The sequence below is a fragment of the Falco rusticolus genome, chromosome W, assembly GCF_015220075.1.
Source record: "Falco rusticolus isolate bFalRus1 chromosome W, bFalRus1.pri, whole genome shotgun sequence".
Taxonomy (NCBI): domain Eukaryota; kingdom Metazoa; phylum Chordata; class Aves; order Falconiformes; family Falconidae; genus Falco; species Falco rusticolus.
Window position 1 is genome coordinate 23,191,769 of NC_051209.1, and position 17,433 is coordinate 23,209,201.

The following is a 17,433-nucleotide window of genomic DNA, read 5'->3' on the forward strand; positions in this document are numbered from 1 at the left end:
TGAAGTAAAAGGTGAATGCAGCCAGCGTGCAGAAGTGAAAGCCATCCAGATGGATTTAGATATTACTGAAGGAGAAAAATGGTCAATACATTACCTCTATACTGATTCATGGATGGTGGCAACTGCTCTGTGGGGGTGGCTATAGCAATGGAAGCAGAGCAACTCACAGCACAGAGGTAAACCCATCTGGGCAGCTGAACTGTGGCATGATATTGCTGCCTGGGTAGAGAACCTTGTTGTAAAAGTACATCATGTAGATGCTCACGTACCCGAGTCAGGCCACTGAAGAACATCAAAACAATGAGCATGTGGACCAGGCTGCTAAAATTGAAGTGGCTCAGATAGATCTGGACTGGGAGCATAAGGGTGAGCAATTTATAGCTCGATGGGCCCATGACACATCAGGACATCTAGGAAGGGATGCAACATACAAATGGGCTTGTGATTGAGGGGTGGGCCTGACCATTGACGCCATTGCACAGGTTATTCATGAATGTGAAACATGTACCATAATCAAAGAAGCCAAGCAGCTAAAGACTTTTTGGTATAGAGGACAATGGCTGAAATATCCATATGGGGAAGCCTGGCAGACTGATTATATCACACTACCACAGACCCATCATGGAAAGCACCATGTGCTTACAGTGGTGGAAGTGGCTACTGCATGGTTGGAAGCATATCCTGTGACCCATGCCACTGCCCAGAATACTATCTTGGGCCTCGGAAAGCAAGTTTTATGACAACATGGCATCTCTGAAAGAATTGAATCAGACTATGGGACTCATTTCTGAAACAATCTCAATAGACACCTGGACCAAGGAGCATGGCACTGAGTACATCACATCCCCTATCATGGAACAGCCTCCAAGAAAATGGAACGATACAATGGACTCTTAAAAACTACGCTGAGAGCAATGGGTGCTGAGACATTCAAGCACTGGGAAACACATTTAGAAGAAGCCACTTGGCTAGTTAACACTAGAGGATTTGCCAGTCAACCTGGCCCTGCCCAATCAAAACTCCAGCCCACTGTGGAAGGAGATAAGGTCCTCTTAGTACATACAAGGAACTGGCTAGGAAAGACAGTCTGGGTTATTCCTTCCTCAGGAAAAGTCAAATGCATTTGTGGGATTGATTTTGCTCAAGGATCTGGGTGCACCTGGTAGGTAATGTGAAAGGATGGGGAAGTCCAATGTGTACCTCGAGGTGATTTAATTCTGGGGGAAAATAATCCATGATTTGAGTTGTATGATGCCAATGTTACATGATGCTGCATGTCACCACTGCTTTGGCTGCCATATATCAAAGGTATTATAGCAGAAACCCCTTGCTGCTAGACAGGCTAGGAGCAAGGGGAGGAGTTAATTGCAATGTTAAACCCTATGGCCTGGCCCAAAGGGACCAGGAGCAGAGATTTTAATGGATATACCTTTAAATTGTTGTAATCTATGATTTGAGTTACATGTTATAGGAATGACTATAGCAGGAACCACTCAAAAAAATGAAGGACAAGCCTCACAAGGAGTGCAAGTGCATCAGTGACACAACCTGAGCTGGCTTTGTGCCAAATAACTCCACGCAACACACCACCTCTCCTGTCCTGAGTGACCACCATAACAGATGGAGTCCAAAATCATGAACTAAATGAACTCAGTGGAAATTTTGTGAACATTTTACAGACGTTTCACAGGGGTGGTCCATCGACAACAGAATGATATCTGTGTATATATATATCAAAGGATGAGAAGAGGAGTGGTAGTTAATGAGGGTGCATTGGATAGTGAGGGACCTGAGCATGATATAAATGGTATGGAATAAAGGGTGGAGAATGTACTGGTTTCAAATGAGATAAATTTCTTCATAGTAGCTTGTATGGGGCTATGTTTTGTATTGGTGATGAAAACAGTATTGATGATACAGGGATGTTTTCATCATTGCTGAGCAGTGCTTACACACAAACAAGGCTTTTTCTGCTTCTCACACCATTCCACCAGCGTGTAGGCTGGGAATGCACAAGAAGTTGGGAGGACACTGTCCTGGTTTCAGCTGGGATGGAGTTAATTTTCTTTTTAGTAGCTAGTTCAGTGTTGTGTTTTGGATTTGGTGTGAGAATAATGTTGATAACATACTGATGTTTTTAGTTGTTGCTGGGTAATGTTTATACTAAGTCAAGGACTTTTCAGTTTCTCAGGCCCTGCCAGCAAGAAGGCTGAAGTGGCACAAGAAATTGGAAGAGGAGACAGCCAGGACAGCTGATCCAAACTAGCCAAATGGATATTCCATACCGTAGGAGGTCACGCTCAGTATATAAACTGGGGGGAGTTGACCAGGGCCTGCTGATAGCTGCTCAGGGACTGGCTGGGCATGGGTCAGAGGGTGGTGAGCAATTGTATTGTGCATCACATCTTTTTTCCTTTTCCCTTCCCTTTGGATTTTATTCCTCTACCCTTCTCCCTCCTTTTCATTATCATTGTTGTTGTTATTACTATTATTATTGGGTTTATTTTATTTCAGTTTTTAAATTGTTCTTATTTCAACCCACCAGTTTTACCTTTTTCCTGATTCTCCTTCCCCATCACTCTAGGGTGGGGGTGGGAGAGTGAGCAATCAGCTGCGTGGTACTTAGTTGCTGACTGTGGTTGAACCATGACAGTCCTTCTTGGCATCCATTGTGGGACTGGAAGGGTTGAGATAATGACAGATGTGACTAGCGTGTGTTAGAATGTTATAAGTATTCATTATATTGGTTTAATACTCACTGTTCACAATGTTTTCTTTGCTCTTAAAGTTCCTGCCTATGATCTCAGGGTTGTGTTATTTACTTTACTTGCAGTATGTATTCCTTGTTGTGCTTATTTATTTTCCTTGGGACCTGAGCTAAAGTTACCGTGTTGTACTATATAGTACTGGTTTATGATATGAGAGATTAGTTTGTGAAACTAATCTGCTCTGTTTATTCAGTATTGTTGTCGCCCATGTACGTTGGGTCCCCTCTGGCAGGGAGTACTAACAACTGCACCTTTGGCTTTTCTTTTTTTGAGAGCCAACCTATGGGTGGGATGTACACCTTCCCTTTCTCCCCAGGGCTAATTACTGATGCATTTAAGACTTTTGGAAATTCTGAATATCTTCGGACTGTTGGAACCAGTATATCGCAGGTACTGATCCTATTGCTAGGAATTCTGAATGTGATTTTGACCTCCTGGACCTGGTTGAGAATTAAGCAACTAACTGTAACTAATCTAGCCCCCAGAGCAACTCCAGCCCCTGTGGCAGACAGGGCAGCTACTCCAGCCCCCATGGCAACTGCAGACCCTGCAGCAAGGACTGCAGACAGTCCAGCTCACACAACAGGCACTGTGGCCAATCCTGGCCCTGGGGTAGGTACTGAAGCTACTCCAGCCCCTGCAGCAAGGATTGCAGCTACTCCAGCCTCCACGATGAGTGATGCAGAAGACCAATCCATGTCACTGTCAGTTGCCTCTATACATAAGAAGAAATGGACATGGAAAAATGCTCATTTAGTAAAGGAAGACAAAGCAGGGCCATCACAGGAACAGGAGGAAGAAGCAGAACAAGAGGCAACCACATGATCCCTATCCCTGAGTAAGCTGTGTAATTTGTAAAAAGATTTTGCCCATCATCCAGGTGAGCATATTGTCACCTGGTTGCTTTAATGCTGGGATAATAGGGCTAATAGTTTGGAATTAGAGGGTAGGGAAGCCAAGCCCCTTGTGATCACTTACTAGAGAAGGGGGCATTGACAAGGCAATTGGAAGAGGGACACAAGTCCTCAGCCTCTGGAGGCGACTCCTGTCAAGCGTGAAGGAAAGGTATCCCTTCAAGGATATTACATGTGGTCCTGGCAAGTGGACTGCAAGAGAGAGAGGTACCCAGTAACTGAAGGAATTAGCCATGAAAGAGATGATTTGTTATGACCATGACAACACGCAGTTACCCACAAATCCTGATGAAGTTGTATGCACACAACCCATATGGTAGAAATTTGTACGAAGTGCACCATCATCATATGCCAACTCGTTAGCAGTAATGAGCTGAAAAGATGATGCGCCACCAATGGTGGATGAAGTGGCTCACCAACTTCAGGACTATGAAGATAGCATCTCTACCTCCTTTATCACAGCTGTGGAGAGACAGGTCCAGCAACTCAAAGAGGATATATTCTGCTCCCCACCTGTATGACCTGCATCTTAGCTATTAACCGTAAGTGCCCTTCTGCTCAAGAGGATTAATATAGGAGATACACACCACGGGGTACCCTGTGGTTTTACCTGCGGGACCACGGAGAAGACATGAGAAGGTGGGATGGAAAACCTACCTCAACCCTGGAGGCACAGGTACATTAATTGCAAGGAAAACCAATCACAAATAAGTGTTCTTTCAGAAAGGTTGCTGTTCCAGTCTCCAGCGGGCAGTTTCCCAGACAGAGTGGAAGTGCTGATTTTACTCTCAAACTTATGAAAAAGAATTCTAATTCATTCCTGCAAGACATAAGAGGGCAGGACTGCCCCACACTACATCTGCTCTGCACCACTTGACACCCTGGTAGAGAGTCCTATGACCAGGATTAGAGGGGCCCTGCCTCCATCCAGGTGGAGGAGAGGGATAACCAGGTTTACTGGACTGTGTGGATCCAATGAAACAGAACAAGGTCTTAAAAAAAAAAAAGATTAGTCAGGATGAGTTTGGTACAATGCTCTGGGTGATGCTCTGTTGTGTGTTGAGAAACGAATGTACTCTGAGTAATTAGAAAAGATAAGGTGGGCACCTGAAGGAGATAAGGAGACCATCAAGTCAGGAAATCGCTGAACAAAGAAAATTGAAAGGTCTATTCCACCTAGATCCCATCTATTATGAAAGGAATGATTGAGTGTCAAAATCAAATGAATATGTATGTAAAGATGTTGTAACCTCTCATGAAAACTGTATAAAATACCTAACTTTTCACTGAAAACTTTGGAGCTAGTTTGTCCGGTATGAATCGGCTAGCTCCCCAACATTGCACGAAATAAATACTTTTGCTGCTTAAAGACAAAATTAATCTCTGAGCAGTTACTCTGTGTCGTTTTGGCATCACCAATGGCCTGGCATGTTAGATTCACAGTATAAAGCTCTAGTAGATACAGGTGCACAGTGTACCCTAATGCCATCAAGCTATGAAAGGGCAAAAAACATTACTATTTCTGGAGTGACAGGGGGATCCCAACAGCTAACTGTATTGGAGGCTGAAATAAGTTTGACTGGGAATAAGTGGCAAAAACATCCCATTGTGATTCACTCAGAACCTCCATGCATCCTTGGCATAGATGACCTCAGGAGAAGGTATTTCAAGGACCCAAAAGGTTACCAGCTTTTGGTATAGCTGCCTTGGAAATGGAGGAATTTAAGCAGATGTGTATTTTGCCTGGCCTTTCAGAAGACTTCTTTGTGGTGGGGTTACTGAAAGTCAAAGAACAGGCGCCAATTGCTACAACAATGGTGCACCAGCAGCAATATCACACCGAACGAGACTCCTTGAGTTCCATCCATAAGCTGATTCATTGACTAGAGAACCAAGGAGTGATCAGAAGGACCTGCTCACCCTTTAATACACCCATATGTCCAGTGCTAAAGTCTAATGGAGAATGGAGACTAACAGTGGACTATCGTGGCCTGAATGAAGTCATGCCACCACTGAGTGCTGCCATACCAGACACGCTAGAACTTCAATACGAACTGGAATCAAAGGCAGCCAAGTGGTATGCCACCACTGATATCGCAAATGCATTTTTCTCAACCCCTTTGGCAGCAGAGTGCAGGCCAGAACTCACTTTCATCACTTGGAGGGGCGTCCAGTACACCTGGAATCGACTGCCCCGGGGGTGGAAACACAGCCCTACCATCTCCCACGGACTGATCCAGGCTGCACTAGAACAGGGTGAGGCTCCAGAACATCTGTAATATATTGATGACATCATCATATGGGGTAATACAGCAAAAGAAGTTTTTGAGAAAGGAGAGAAAATTATTCAAATCCTTCTGAAAGCTGGTTTTGCCATGAAACAAAGTAAAGTCAAGGGACCTGCACAGGAGATCCAGTTTTTTAGAATAAAATGACAAGATGGACATCATGAGATCCCAATGGATGTGATCAACAAAACAACAGCTATGTCTCCACCTACTAACAAGAAAAGAAAGCCTGAGTTTCTAGGTGTTGTGGGCTTTCGGAGAATGCACATTCCAAACTACAGTCTGATTGTAAACCATCTTTACCATGTGACCTGAAAGAAGAATTATTTTAAATGGGGCCCTGAGCAATGACAAGCCTTTGAACAAACTAAGCTGGAGATAGTTCAAGCAGTAGTCCTTGGGCTAGTCCAGACTGGGCAAGATGTAAAGAATATGCTCTACACTGCAGCAGGGAGAATGGCCCTACCTGGAGCCTCTGGCAGAAAAGACCAGAGGAAACTCAAGGACGACCTTTGGGCTTTTGTACTCAGGGATATAGAAGATCAGAGACCCGCTGTACTCCAATGGAAAAAGATATTGGCAGCTTATGAAGGGGTTCAAGCTGCTCTACAAGTGATTGGTACTGAAGAAGAGGCAGAGGAAGAGATGACACATGTTGAAGAGGCACCACTGTATAATACATTATGAGACAATGAGAAGCAATATGCCTTGTTTACTGATGGGTCCTGCCATATTGTAGGAAAGCATCGGAGGTGGAAGGCAGCTGTATGGAGTCCCCTACAAGTCGCAGAAACTGCTGAAGGAGAAGGTAAATCATGTCTGTTTGCAGAGGTGAAAGCTATCCAGCTGGCTTTGGACATTGCTGAAGGAGAAAGATGGACAATACTTTGCCTCTAGACTGATTCATGGATGGTGGCAAATGCCCTGTGGGTGTTGTTGCAGCAATGGAAGCAGAGTTATTGGCAACACAGAGGTAAATCCATTTGGGCTACCGCATTGTGGCATGATATCACTGCCCGGGTGGAGAACCTGGTTGTAAAGGTATGTCATGTAGATGCTTATGTACCTCAAGAGTCAGGCCACTGAAGAATATCAAAACAACCAGCAGGTAGATCTGGTTGCTAAGACTGAAGTGGCCTAGGTAGACCTGGATTGGCAACATAAGGGTAAAATATTCATAGCTCAGTGAGCCCATGACACCTCAGGCCATCAAGGAAGAGATGAAACATATAGATGGGCCTGGGATTGAGGGATGGACTTGACCATGGACACTATTGCACAGGTTATCTATGAATGTGAAACATGCTACAATTAAACAAGCCAAGTGGTTAAAGCTTCTGTGGTATGGAGGACTAGCTAAAATATAAATATGGGGAAGCTTGGCATATTTACTATATCACACCCCCACAGACCTACCAAGGCAAGCGCCATGTGCTTACAATGGTGGAAGGAAACATGGGATGGCTGGAAACATACCCTGTGCCCCATGTGGATACAAGAATTTACTTTAAAGAAAACAAGAAAGAATTTGAAAAACAGGATGTTAATCAACCCTTACAAACAGTTAACAAAACACAGCCTTGGGAGAAGGAACAGACACCATAAATACCTCAAGCTAAGAAAGAACAAGATAAACTCAAGGAGAACCAAGTGGTTAATGAGACTAAACAGAAAATTACTTGAACTATGTGTGAACTATATCAATTAGCATACTAAAATATCCACCCTCGAGCAAAGAAAGCCCCCTATTAGCAAAGTCCCCTCCCCACTTATAACAACCAGCGAGAATTAAGTGTGACTAAATGTAATTATAAACAATTTTTCAGTGTGTATAAAAAGTTTTATCATGTATTAAGAGGTGTGCTAGCTTTGTGGATTTACCACCTAGCACCTATCTCTGCGCAGACATGCAATATCTGGTGAAGAACCCAGTTCTGGGATAACAGTTTTGGTGACCCAGTGAGATGGCCATAAGGCCTTGCCGGGATCGTCTTGCCATCCTCAACAGTGGACCAGATCAGATAGAGCTCCAGCATGCACTAACGACTTGATCGTGGACTCCTCTGGATTCCCTCTAAAGTCAGGGCAATGAGTGACTAAAAGGTGCAACACCCAAATAGAGATATTTGTGCAAGAGCAAAAGGGAGTAAGAATTCCTGGATTGGTGAGTATCCCATTTAGAATTTACTCTCGCAAAAGATTAATCTTTCTCTGTGGTGGGTTGACCTTGGCTGGCCACCAGGTGCCCACCAAGCTGCTCTATCACTCCCCTCCTCAGAATGGGGCGGGGGGGGGGGGGGGGGGGGGGGGGGGGGGCAGAAAATAATAAAATAATATGGAAAAAACACTTGTGGGTCAAGATAACGGCAGTTTAATGAAACAATAGTAAAAGTCGCACATGCAGAAGCAAAGAAAACCAAAAGATGTTATTCTCTACTTCCCATTGTAGAGTATCTTCAAATTTTAATAAAAGTATATTTAGTGTTTGCTTGCAAAATAATTAGCTATAGGAATATCTTGATTTTAAGAATCAAGTCTCTATGTTAGCATTATGCTAGTACTTATTAATCAATGATGTATGAGTTGCTGTGTTCCCTGTCACTTAAGCTGTGATATTTAGAAGTCCCTGCTTTCTGGACCATGTTAACCTCGGTCTTTAATCTCTAGACCATAACCAGAGCATATAGGTTCTATTGTGTATGAGATGAATTATTGGACAATTTGGAAAGACAGACATCTAGTCGTCCAACTTGGCAACAAAACATACTTTTAAGGTGTCCTGAATTGATCTACCTTCGTTATAATACCAAAGAACATACCCACAGGTCAAGAAGACCCTCACCCAGGTGAAGACTCTTCCTCTGCGCAAGCATAGTAACCGAAGAAGATGACACAGCAGATATTATAATTATATGCAAATTAAACACCAATCATTGTAACTGGGAGTGTACTACTTAGTAATTTTTGTGTATAAATGTAACAGTAAAATCGGCATAGGTGTGCTTGATTTGTGGGGATTCCACCGAGCACCCAGTGCTGCAATAAAGAAGTGCCTGCTTATCTACTTTGTGTAGATGGGTTTTTTGTTTCCCAGCTAACAGTTTTGATGACCCAGATGGGACCTTACAAGTGAGACTGAAATAGATTGAGTGCTGATTGAACTCCAGCCGGCACCAAGTAATTCTCGGGGAGAAACATCACCCTTGACTCATAAAGCTCCTCACAACATTCCCTGGAAAAAGAAGGTGTAAGGCACTTCTTTAAAATTTTGTTTGGAAAGCCTGTCTTGTGATAAAACAAGGCAAGAATTTTGTTAGAAAGCCTGCCTGTAAGATGCAGCGCAGGGTTAGAGCTAAGAGGGTACCCGTTTGCATTCAGAAGCCTAGGCGTCCGCCTGTCAGTCATAAGCGAAAGCTATTGCTGGGTTGGACTTTGTTTGGTGGTTTGTTCTGGTAATTACCTTTTGTGTGTGTGTATATATATATATTTATTATCTTTTTCTTTTGGACTTTGATTGTTCTGGTAATTATCTTTTATATATATATAATGTCATCAGGATTTGTAATATTGTTTAAGAGTAAAAAGTGCTGGAAATTTGGTGACAGACAAAAAGATACCAAAAACATCGCTGTTAGGGTGACTGTCAGCACATTGGGGAGATTTGCATGATGATCTACGTAAAAGCCAGATGATTTAATACTGTAATCATTGGTGGCCTTTGTATGTTTTGGAGGATCAGGAAAAATGGCCAAAGAATGGAACCTTGAGTTATAATACTATTTTGCAGTTAATATTGTTCTGCAGAAGAGAAAGTACATGGAATGAAGTGCCATATGTAGATTTGTTCTTTTATTTGAGACAGCAAACAGATTGGCAGAATGAATGTAAGCTAATCAGTTGAGACAATTTGGTGATGATGTTAACGTCAGAAAATAAGAAAACAAAGAGTTGCGGTTTGGCTTGTGATATTGGAAAGAGGTGTATTAAGTGTATAGTACCAAAAGAGGATGAAATGGAATTAGAACTAGAGGTAGCATAGCACCTCCAGGGGAGGGACAGAATTTCCCTCCCTCACATTTAAAAGAAAGAAGTATTGAAACAGAACTGGATAGTAGCGGAGTGGGGGATGAGATGGAAGAAGTAGTGATTCATACTCCAGTGTCTCGAAGAACTAGACACCAAGCCCAATTATTAGCTCCCTTGAGACAAGGAGTAGAACAGAATGGGCCAGTATATGTAAAGGTGCCGTTTTCAATAACAGACTTAATGGCGTGGAAACAAGCAGCAGGGGTGTACAGAGAAGATCCAGAGAGGGTAGGAAGAGTAGTAGAGACAATTATTAAGACTCAGGAGCCTGACTGGAATGATTTAAATGTAATATTGGATAATTTATTGGATAGTACTGAGAAGCAGATGGTATTGAAGGTTGCAAAGGGACAGGCAGAAACAGCACATATGAATGAAATTCCCCCTGGAACTTTGGAGCACAATTTTGCTTCAGGAGATCCCCAGTGGGATCTGAATAATGTGGAACACAGAAGAAGGTTAAATCGATATAAAAAATGGGTGCTGTATGGAGTAAGGCATGCAACGCCAAGAGCCTTAAATTGGTCTAAATTATATGAAATCAAACAGGATAAAAATTAATATCCTTCTGTGTTCTTGGAAAAATTAAAGGAGACTGTTAGAAAATATACTGATTTAAAATTGGAAACTGAGGCAGAACAACAACAATTGGCTGCGATTTTTACGGGACAATCAGCACCCAATATAAAAAGAAAACTCCAAAAGTTAGAGGGAGATGATTCTAGGAATTTAAATACCATGCTTGAAGTAGCATGGAAAGTTTATAACAATCAGAAAAGGAAGAAGAACAAAGGAAAGAGAAGAAAGAAAGAGGTAGGGATAGCAGATTGGTGGCTCTTTTAAACAGGGAATGCAGTAAAGGGAAGAGGATGAGCCAGAGGAAGAGGTTTTAGAAACTTTGGAAACAGAGAACAAAATGCACCCTTAGCAACAGATCAATGTGCATATTGCAGGGAAGACGGGCAGTGGAAAAATGACTGCCCTAAATTGAAAAAGGGTCGGAGAGAGGCAGCAAGACCCTGGACGACTGAAGAGGACTGGAGGGGAACTCAGCTGAGCTTCTGGTTATAATTAAGCTGGGATATGATAAGGTTGAATTCTTAGTGGACACGGGATCAACATATTCTGTTTTGAATACTTGCAAAGGGAAATTAGGAAACAAAATGGCCAGTATAATTGGAGCAACTTGGAAGCAGGAAAATAGGCCATTCTTTCAATCCCTAGATTTTAAATTTGGAAATAAGGTAATTACATATGAATTTTTGTACGTACCAGACTGTCCAGTACCTTTGTTGGGGCGAGTTTTATTGTCCAAATTAAACGTGCAGATAGTGTTTGAGGAAGGAGAAATTCTTTTAAAGATATCAGAGTCAAATACGGGGGAAATATTAATGATAAAGGAGGAAGTTAAGGAACAAATACTACAGGAGATAGAGCAGGCTGTTATACCTATAGCCTGGAATATAGACATACCTGGTAAGTCAAAGAAAACACAATCTGTAAAAATAGTGTTGAAAGAACAAGCAAAACCAGTAAGGATTAAACAATATCCAATTAAACCAGAGGTTAAACATGGAATCAAGAAATTGATTGATGAATTTTTAAAATTTGGAAATCTGGAGGAATGTGAGTCAGAATATAATACCCCAATTTTACCATTAAGCAAACCTTCAGGTGAATATAGGTTAGTCCAGGATTTAAGGGCTATCAATCAAATAGTCAAAGACATACACCCTGTAGTTGCAAATCCATATACACTTTTAACTGCATTGAGAGAGGATCATCAGTGGTTTACAGTGCTTGATTTAAAGCATGCTTTCTTTTGTATACCACTGGAGGAGGAAAGCCAAAAATTATTTACTTTTGAGTAGGAAAATATGCAAACAGGATGAAAGACATAATTAACATGGACAAGACTGCCACAAGGGTTAAAAAATAATCTGATGATCTTCAGTAACCAGTTGGCAAAAGATCTGGAAAGATGGAAGCAAAGTCATACAGAGCCTAAATCTGGACATCTGCTTCTACAATACATGGATGACACCTTGATTGCTACAGAAGAGAGACCAACCTGCATGAAGGTAACAATAGACCTTTTAAACTTTCTTGGACTAAATGGATATAAAGTGTCTAGAGATAAGGCACAAATAGCAAGCTGAACAGTAATATATCTGGGCTTTGAGATTCCGAAAGGACAACAACAATTTGGAACAAACCGTAAAGAGGCAATTTGCAATATTCCCGAGCCTAAAAACATTCATGAGTTAAAAGCATTTCTGGGAATGGCTGGATGGTGTCGCCTCTAGATAATGAATTACAGTCTGATAGCAAAGCCGCTACATGAAGCTCAAAAGGTTGTAACTTTTGTATGGGGCCCAGTACAGTGAAAAGCATTTCTTGATTTAAAACAGGCTTTAATGACTGCACCAGCATTGGGACTTCCAGATCTAACCAGAGATTTTCAGCTGTCTGTTCATGAAAGGCAACATCTTGCACTCGGGGTGCTGACTCAGAAAATGGGAAGCTGGAAAAGGCCAGTTAGATATTTCTCCAAACAACTGGATACTGTAAGTAAAGGACGAACTACTTGTCTTCCAGTAGTTGCTGCTACAGTGATGATAATACAAGAAGCTCAAAAATTAACATTGGGAAGGACAATAACAGTATATGTACCACCCATGGTAATTACTGTTTTAGAACAAAAAGGTGGTCACTGGTTATCCCCTAGCAAAATGATGAAATACCAAGTGATTTTGACAGAACAGGATGATGTCATTTTGAAAACAACTCACTTTGAACTCAGTGCAGGAAGAAGGACAGTTAGAACATGACTGTTTGGTGACCATTGAACATGTCTATTCTACTTGAGAAGACTTAAAAGGATAGACCACTGGATGACCCTGACTGGAATTATACACAGATGGTAGTAGTTTTGTGGAGGATGGAATATGATACGCAGGATATGCAGTGACTACTGAGAATTCTGTTGTAGAAGCAAATTCACAGAATGTCAGCTCTTTTCACTACAAGATAACAGAAAGGGAAGTTCCCAGTCTATCTAGACTATTCACTGTTTTAAATACTTCTATGGCACTGCTTTTGTATACTTCAGAAAGGAAGCTAGTAACCCCACGATCAGCAGCGCTTGCTTATACAGACTTAGACCACTGAAAATTCTACTTTGTTAATGATGGTAGTAGCAGCAACCCCCCTATGTTAGAGATAAATAATCAGAGAATAACTTGCTAGACCTTATTCATATCAAGTAGAATTTTTCAGCTTCTACTGCAATAAGAAAACCACATTTAGTGTGGTACTACATCATGAGTTTGACATCTATGCTGATATAATCTTGTAGGAAGTTATGCCTCAATTATGCTACACTGCCAATTGGCAACATACGTTCAACTATCAGGGACACCTGGGGGACGGGGTTGCAATTCTCATGCACAGTCGAGTGAGGGTCAAAAATAATTAGTCAATAGAGCTATTCACATACAAAGGAAAAAATGGCCTGCAGTACCTAGGCACAAAGATAAATTTTAGCCTCTGTTTTAATTGTCAGCCTGAAGTACTCCAAAAACTAAATCTAGAAACATAATTTTAAAGTTGAAAATTTGTTTAGTCTAATCCTGCCCTCACATTTATATAGCAACATGGCAATGGATACATATTACTTCTGCTATCTGATATTTTTCAGTTTATTATCTATTGCCCTTATTTTGCCATCAGCAAGTATGTCAAATAACGTATTTTCCATTAAAAAAAATAAAATAAACCCCCCTACCCCACAACCTATAAATGACTAAAGCACTACAAATGGCTATATGTTAAGTACAGGAAATAAAAAAAAAAAAAAAGAGATTCTATTCTCCCCCTCTGCATTCATGCCTTCCATCTCTGCTCTAGTACTAATAAGTGCTACTTGTAATAACAAAACATTAAGAACATTTCACAGGCAAACATAATTCTCATGTTGTGGGTTTTTATAGCTTGATTTACCTTAAGAATAATAAATATTTTATGTCTTCAGCTTAAACTAACAAAAAATTCAACCCTTTGTTCCATGAAAACCCATTCAGATAAGTTTTTAATAGCTGTTCCTTGGTTAAATTCTCACAATGCTTAGCTTAGAAATTAGCAATATTTCTCTTAATTAAAGGCATTATGGATTTTTTAACATCCACAAACAGCAAACAAAACTTTCATATTTACCTCAGAAAATCCATACTCACTTTATTCATTCTGGAAGAGGAAGGGCACAATTGACTACACCAGAATTTTCACCTCTGGCATCACTACTCTGTCACATTCAGCTTCACAGAATCTCCTCCAATGCATTACTTCCTATTATCTAAACAAACATTGGGACAGCTACAAAACAAGAAAATGTAGTGTTCCCGTTCATGCCAAAGATATAAGAACTTACAAACTTCTAACTACACATTTGGAGATAACATCCAGTTTGCTGATGATACCAAACTGGGAGGCGCTGTTGACTCTCTTGAGGGACAAGAGGCCTTGAAGAGGGATCTGGATAGATTGGAGTATTGGGCAATCATCAATGGCATGAAATTTAACAAGACCAAATGCTGGATTCTGCACCTGGGACAGAGTAATGCCTGAAACAAGTGTAGATTGGGAGACTAGTGGCTGGAGAGCAGCCCTGCAGAAAGGGATCTGGGGGTGCTGGTTGACAGCAGGCTCAATATGGGTCAGCAGTGTGCCCTGGCAGCCAAGAGGCCAAACTGCATTCTGGGATGCATCAAACACAGTATAACCAGCTGGTCAAGAGAGGTGATTATTCCTCTGTATTCAGCACCAGTGTGGCCCCACCTTGAGTGTTGTGTGCAGTTCTGGGCCCCACAATTTAAAAAACATGTTAAGGTCCTTGAATGCATCCAGAGAAGGGCAACACAGCTGGTGAAGAGGGCTGGAAGGCTTGTCCTACGAGGAGCAGCTGAGGACTCTGGGTTTGTCTAGTTTGGAGAAAAGGAGGCTGAGGGGTGATCTCATTGCTCTCTACAGCTTCCTGAGGAGGGGAAGTGGAGAGGGAGGTGCTGATCTCTTCTCCCTGGTATCCAGTGACAGGATGTGTGGGAATGGTTCAAAGCTGTACCAGGCGAGGTTCAGAGTTGACATTAGGAAGCATTTCTTTACCAAGAGAGTGGTCAAACACTGGCAAAGGCTTCCTAGAGAGGTAGTTGATCCTCTATGACTGTCCTTGTGTAAGAGGCATTTGGACATTGTCCTTCACAACATGCTTTAACTTTTGGTCATCCTTAAAGTGGTCAGGAAGTTGGTCTAGATGATGATTGTAGGACACTTCCAACTGAAATATTCTATTCTAGAACGAAAGGACCTATGGATACTGTATTAAAATAAATATAAAACTGAAAGAATAATTCTAAACAGGACATCTCTCCCTTCCAATATACCACAGCTATCTTTTGTTGATAACTAGGTGTACTGCATCTAATTTCCCTGACATTCTTTATTATTTTTTTTAACCAAAAGGCAAGTCTATGAATATTGTCTATAATAACCTTATAAAAGGCTGTCCTTGTGTCCATTAGATGACAGAGTAGTCAGAAAAACAATACTGGTATTTTAAGTGAGGACATTTAAGTGAGGACAATGAATGTATGATAAGCATATCACTGAACTACATCTAAAGAGGTCCAATAAACCTAGACCACGAATTACAGGATTCATATTATACAACTATCCTCAGTTAGTCGTTACTCGGTAAAACGATTTGGCCTTTAAGCTCATAAACCTCCTAAAAAAAACAAAACACAAAACCCCTCAAAACTATAAAAACAAAAACCAAATAAAACACCACCACAGGCCTCCCCCAATCCCACCACAACCAAATTACATCCTCTAGTCACTCTCCCCCCCCCGAATATAGGCTGCTTTTCTTCTTCTTAACAGACTGTTTTGTATTTCACCCATTAGATATGCATAAAATACTACTTAAAATGTATTAGAATGCTGGATTTACTCCTTTTGTACAGTTTTCTCCACAGTCTTGCATTAATACTTACTGGAGACTTAACTTTTCAGTGTAAATATACACAAATACAATGACGTAACAGAATCACTCAGTAACTGCCCTTAGAAGTGGTGGCAGTCACTCACAAGTAGTAAGGGATAGTTTTTAAAAGAAACAAATGTTTCTTCTTCTATTTAGACTGTGGTTCCATAGAACTAACAAGAACAAGATTTGAGCAAATACACAAGCATGCAATCTCAAATTCTTACATAGTTAATTACTGAAAATCTTATATTAAGATTTGGAGAAAAAGCTGAAGTAAATGGAAAAAATAAAACCTGTTTTGAACTACCTGGATGGAAGAGCTACATGCACCATTAGAAATTACTCCAATTAAAAATTATAGGTAAGCAGACTTCTGGGCACTCACAGCAGCAGGCTTTTTGGGGGGATGTTTTTAACTCAAAAGGTAAACATACACCTCTTTTATTAGTTGCATATCACAATTGTAACACCTAGAAAATAAATATTCTTTGCTATTTTCAGCATTTATAAAAATATATATTACACATCTGTTTCTGGAAGTACAACAGGTACAGGCTGCAGTGATAAGAACAGTCAGTTTGGATCTTGAATGCAACACAGCAGAATTTAAAACAGTGACTGGAATATTTTAGGAAGCAAGTTGGTTGGGAGCCTGTGAGCAGTGTTTAAAAAGAATAATCAAAATCCTTGCCATATAGATGCATTTTTATCACCTGACATGGTAATGCATAGTAAAGATAAGAGTTGGTGCTACATGTCTGATCTACCCCACATCCACATTAGCTCACCTTTAATATGCAGAGTTTGGGAAAAACCTATGCCTTCCAGCCTTTCTATTTTAGTTTCTTAGTGGCTATGACAGTTAGATCCACAAGGCATGCTAAGATAAACTATAATTCTACAGCCCAAAAAGGAAAAGAAAAATGAAAACCTTCCTTCATCCCAGGCTCAAGTCCTCAGTCTCTTTCCAAATGCAGCTCTACATGTGATGATAGTGAAGCAAGCTACAGTAAATGGCTTCTGCTAAGAATAAACTTTCCAGGGAAAAAAAAGGTAAAATATTTATGGCTGCACCAACTAGGAAGATAACTTAAGCAATCAGCACCCTATTTGCACCAGAAACTACACAGATACTCCTCCAGGAGGAATCAAGAGGTCTCCCTTTCCTAAAAATTAGTATTTGATACTAACAGCTGATTAAGTCCCTCTCCTAGCTCAAAGATGAAGGGGAAGCTTATAAATAGGGGTGGGAAGGTCTCCTCTCCCTTCAGCCCCTCCCACAAGCCAGCAGTCTAGTAGGACCCCATCAGGACACATCTTCACACCCTGTCCTG

At 41.1% G+C, this 17,433-nt stretch overlaps 1 protein-coding gene across 3 annotated transcripts in view; it reads right to left on the reverse strand.

Annotated features, from left to right (window-relative positions):
• Positions 1 to 17,433, reverse strand: part of LOC119140857 (amyloid-beta A4 precursor protein-binding family A member 1-like) — a 142,142-nt gene that overhangs the window by 123,880 nt on the left and 829 nt on the right. The window lies entirely within an intron of this gene.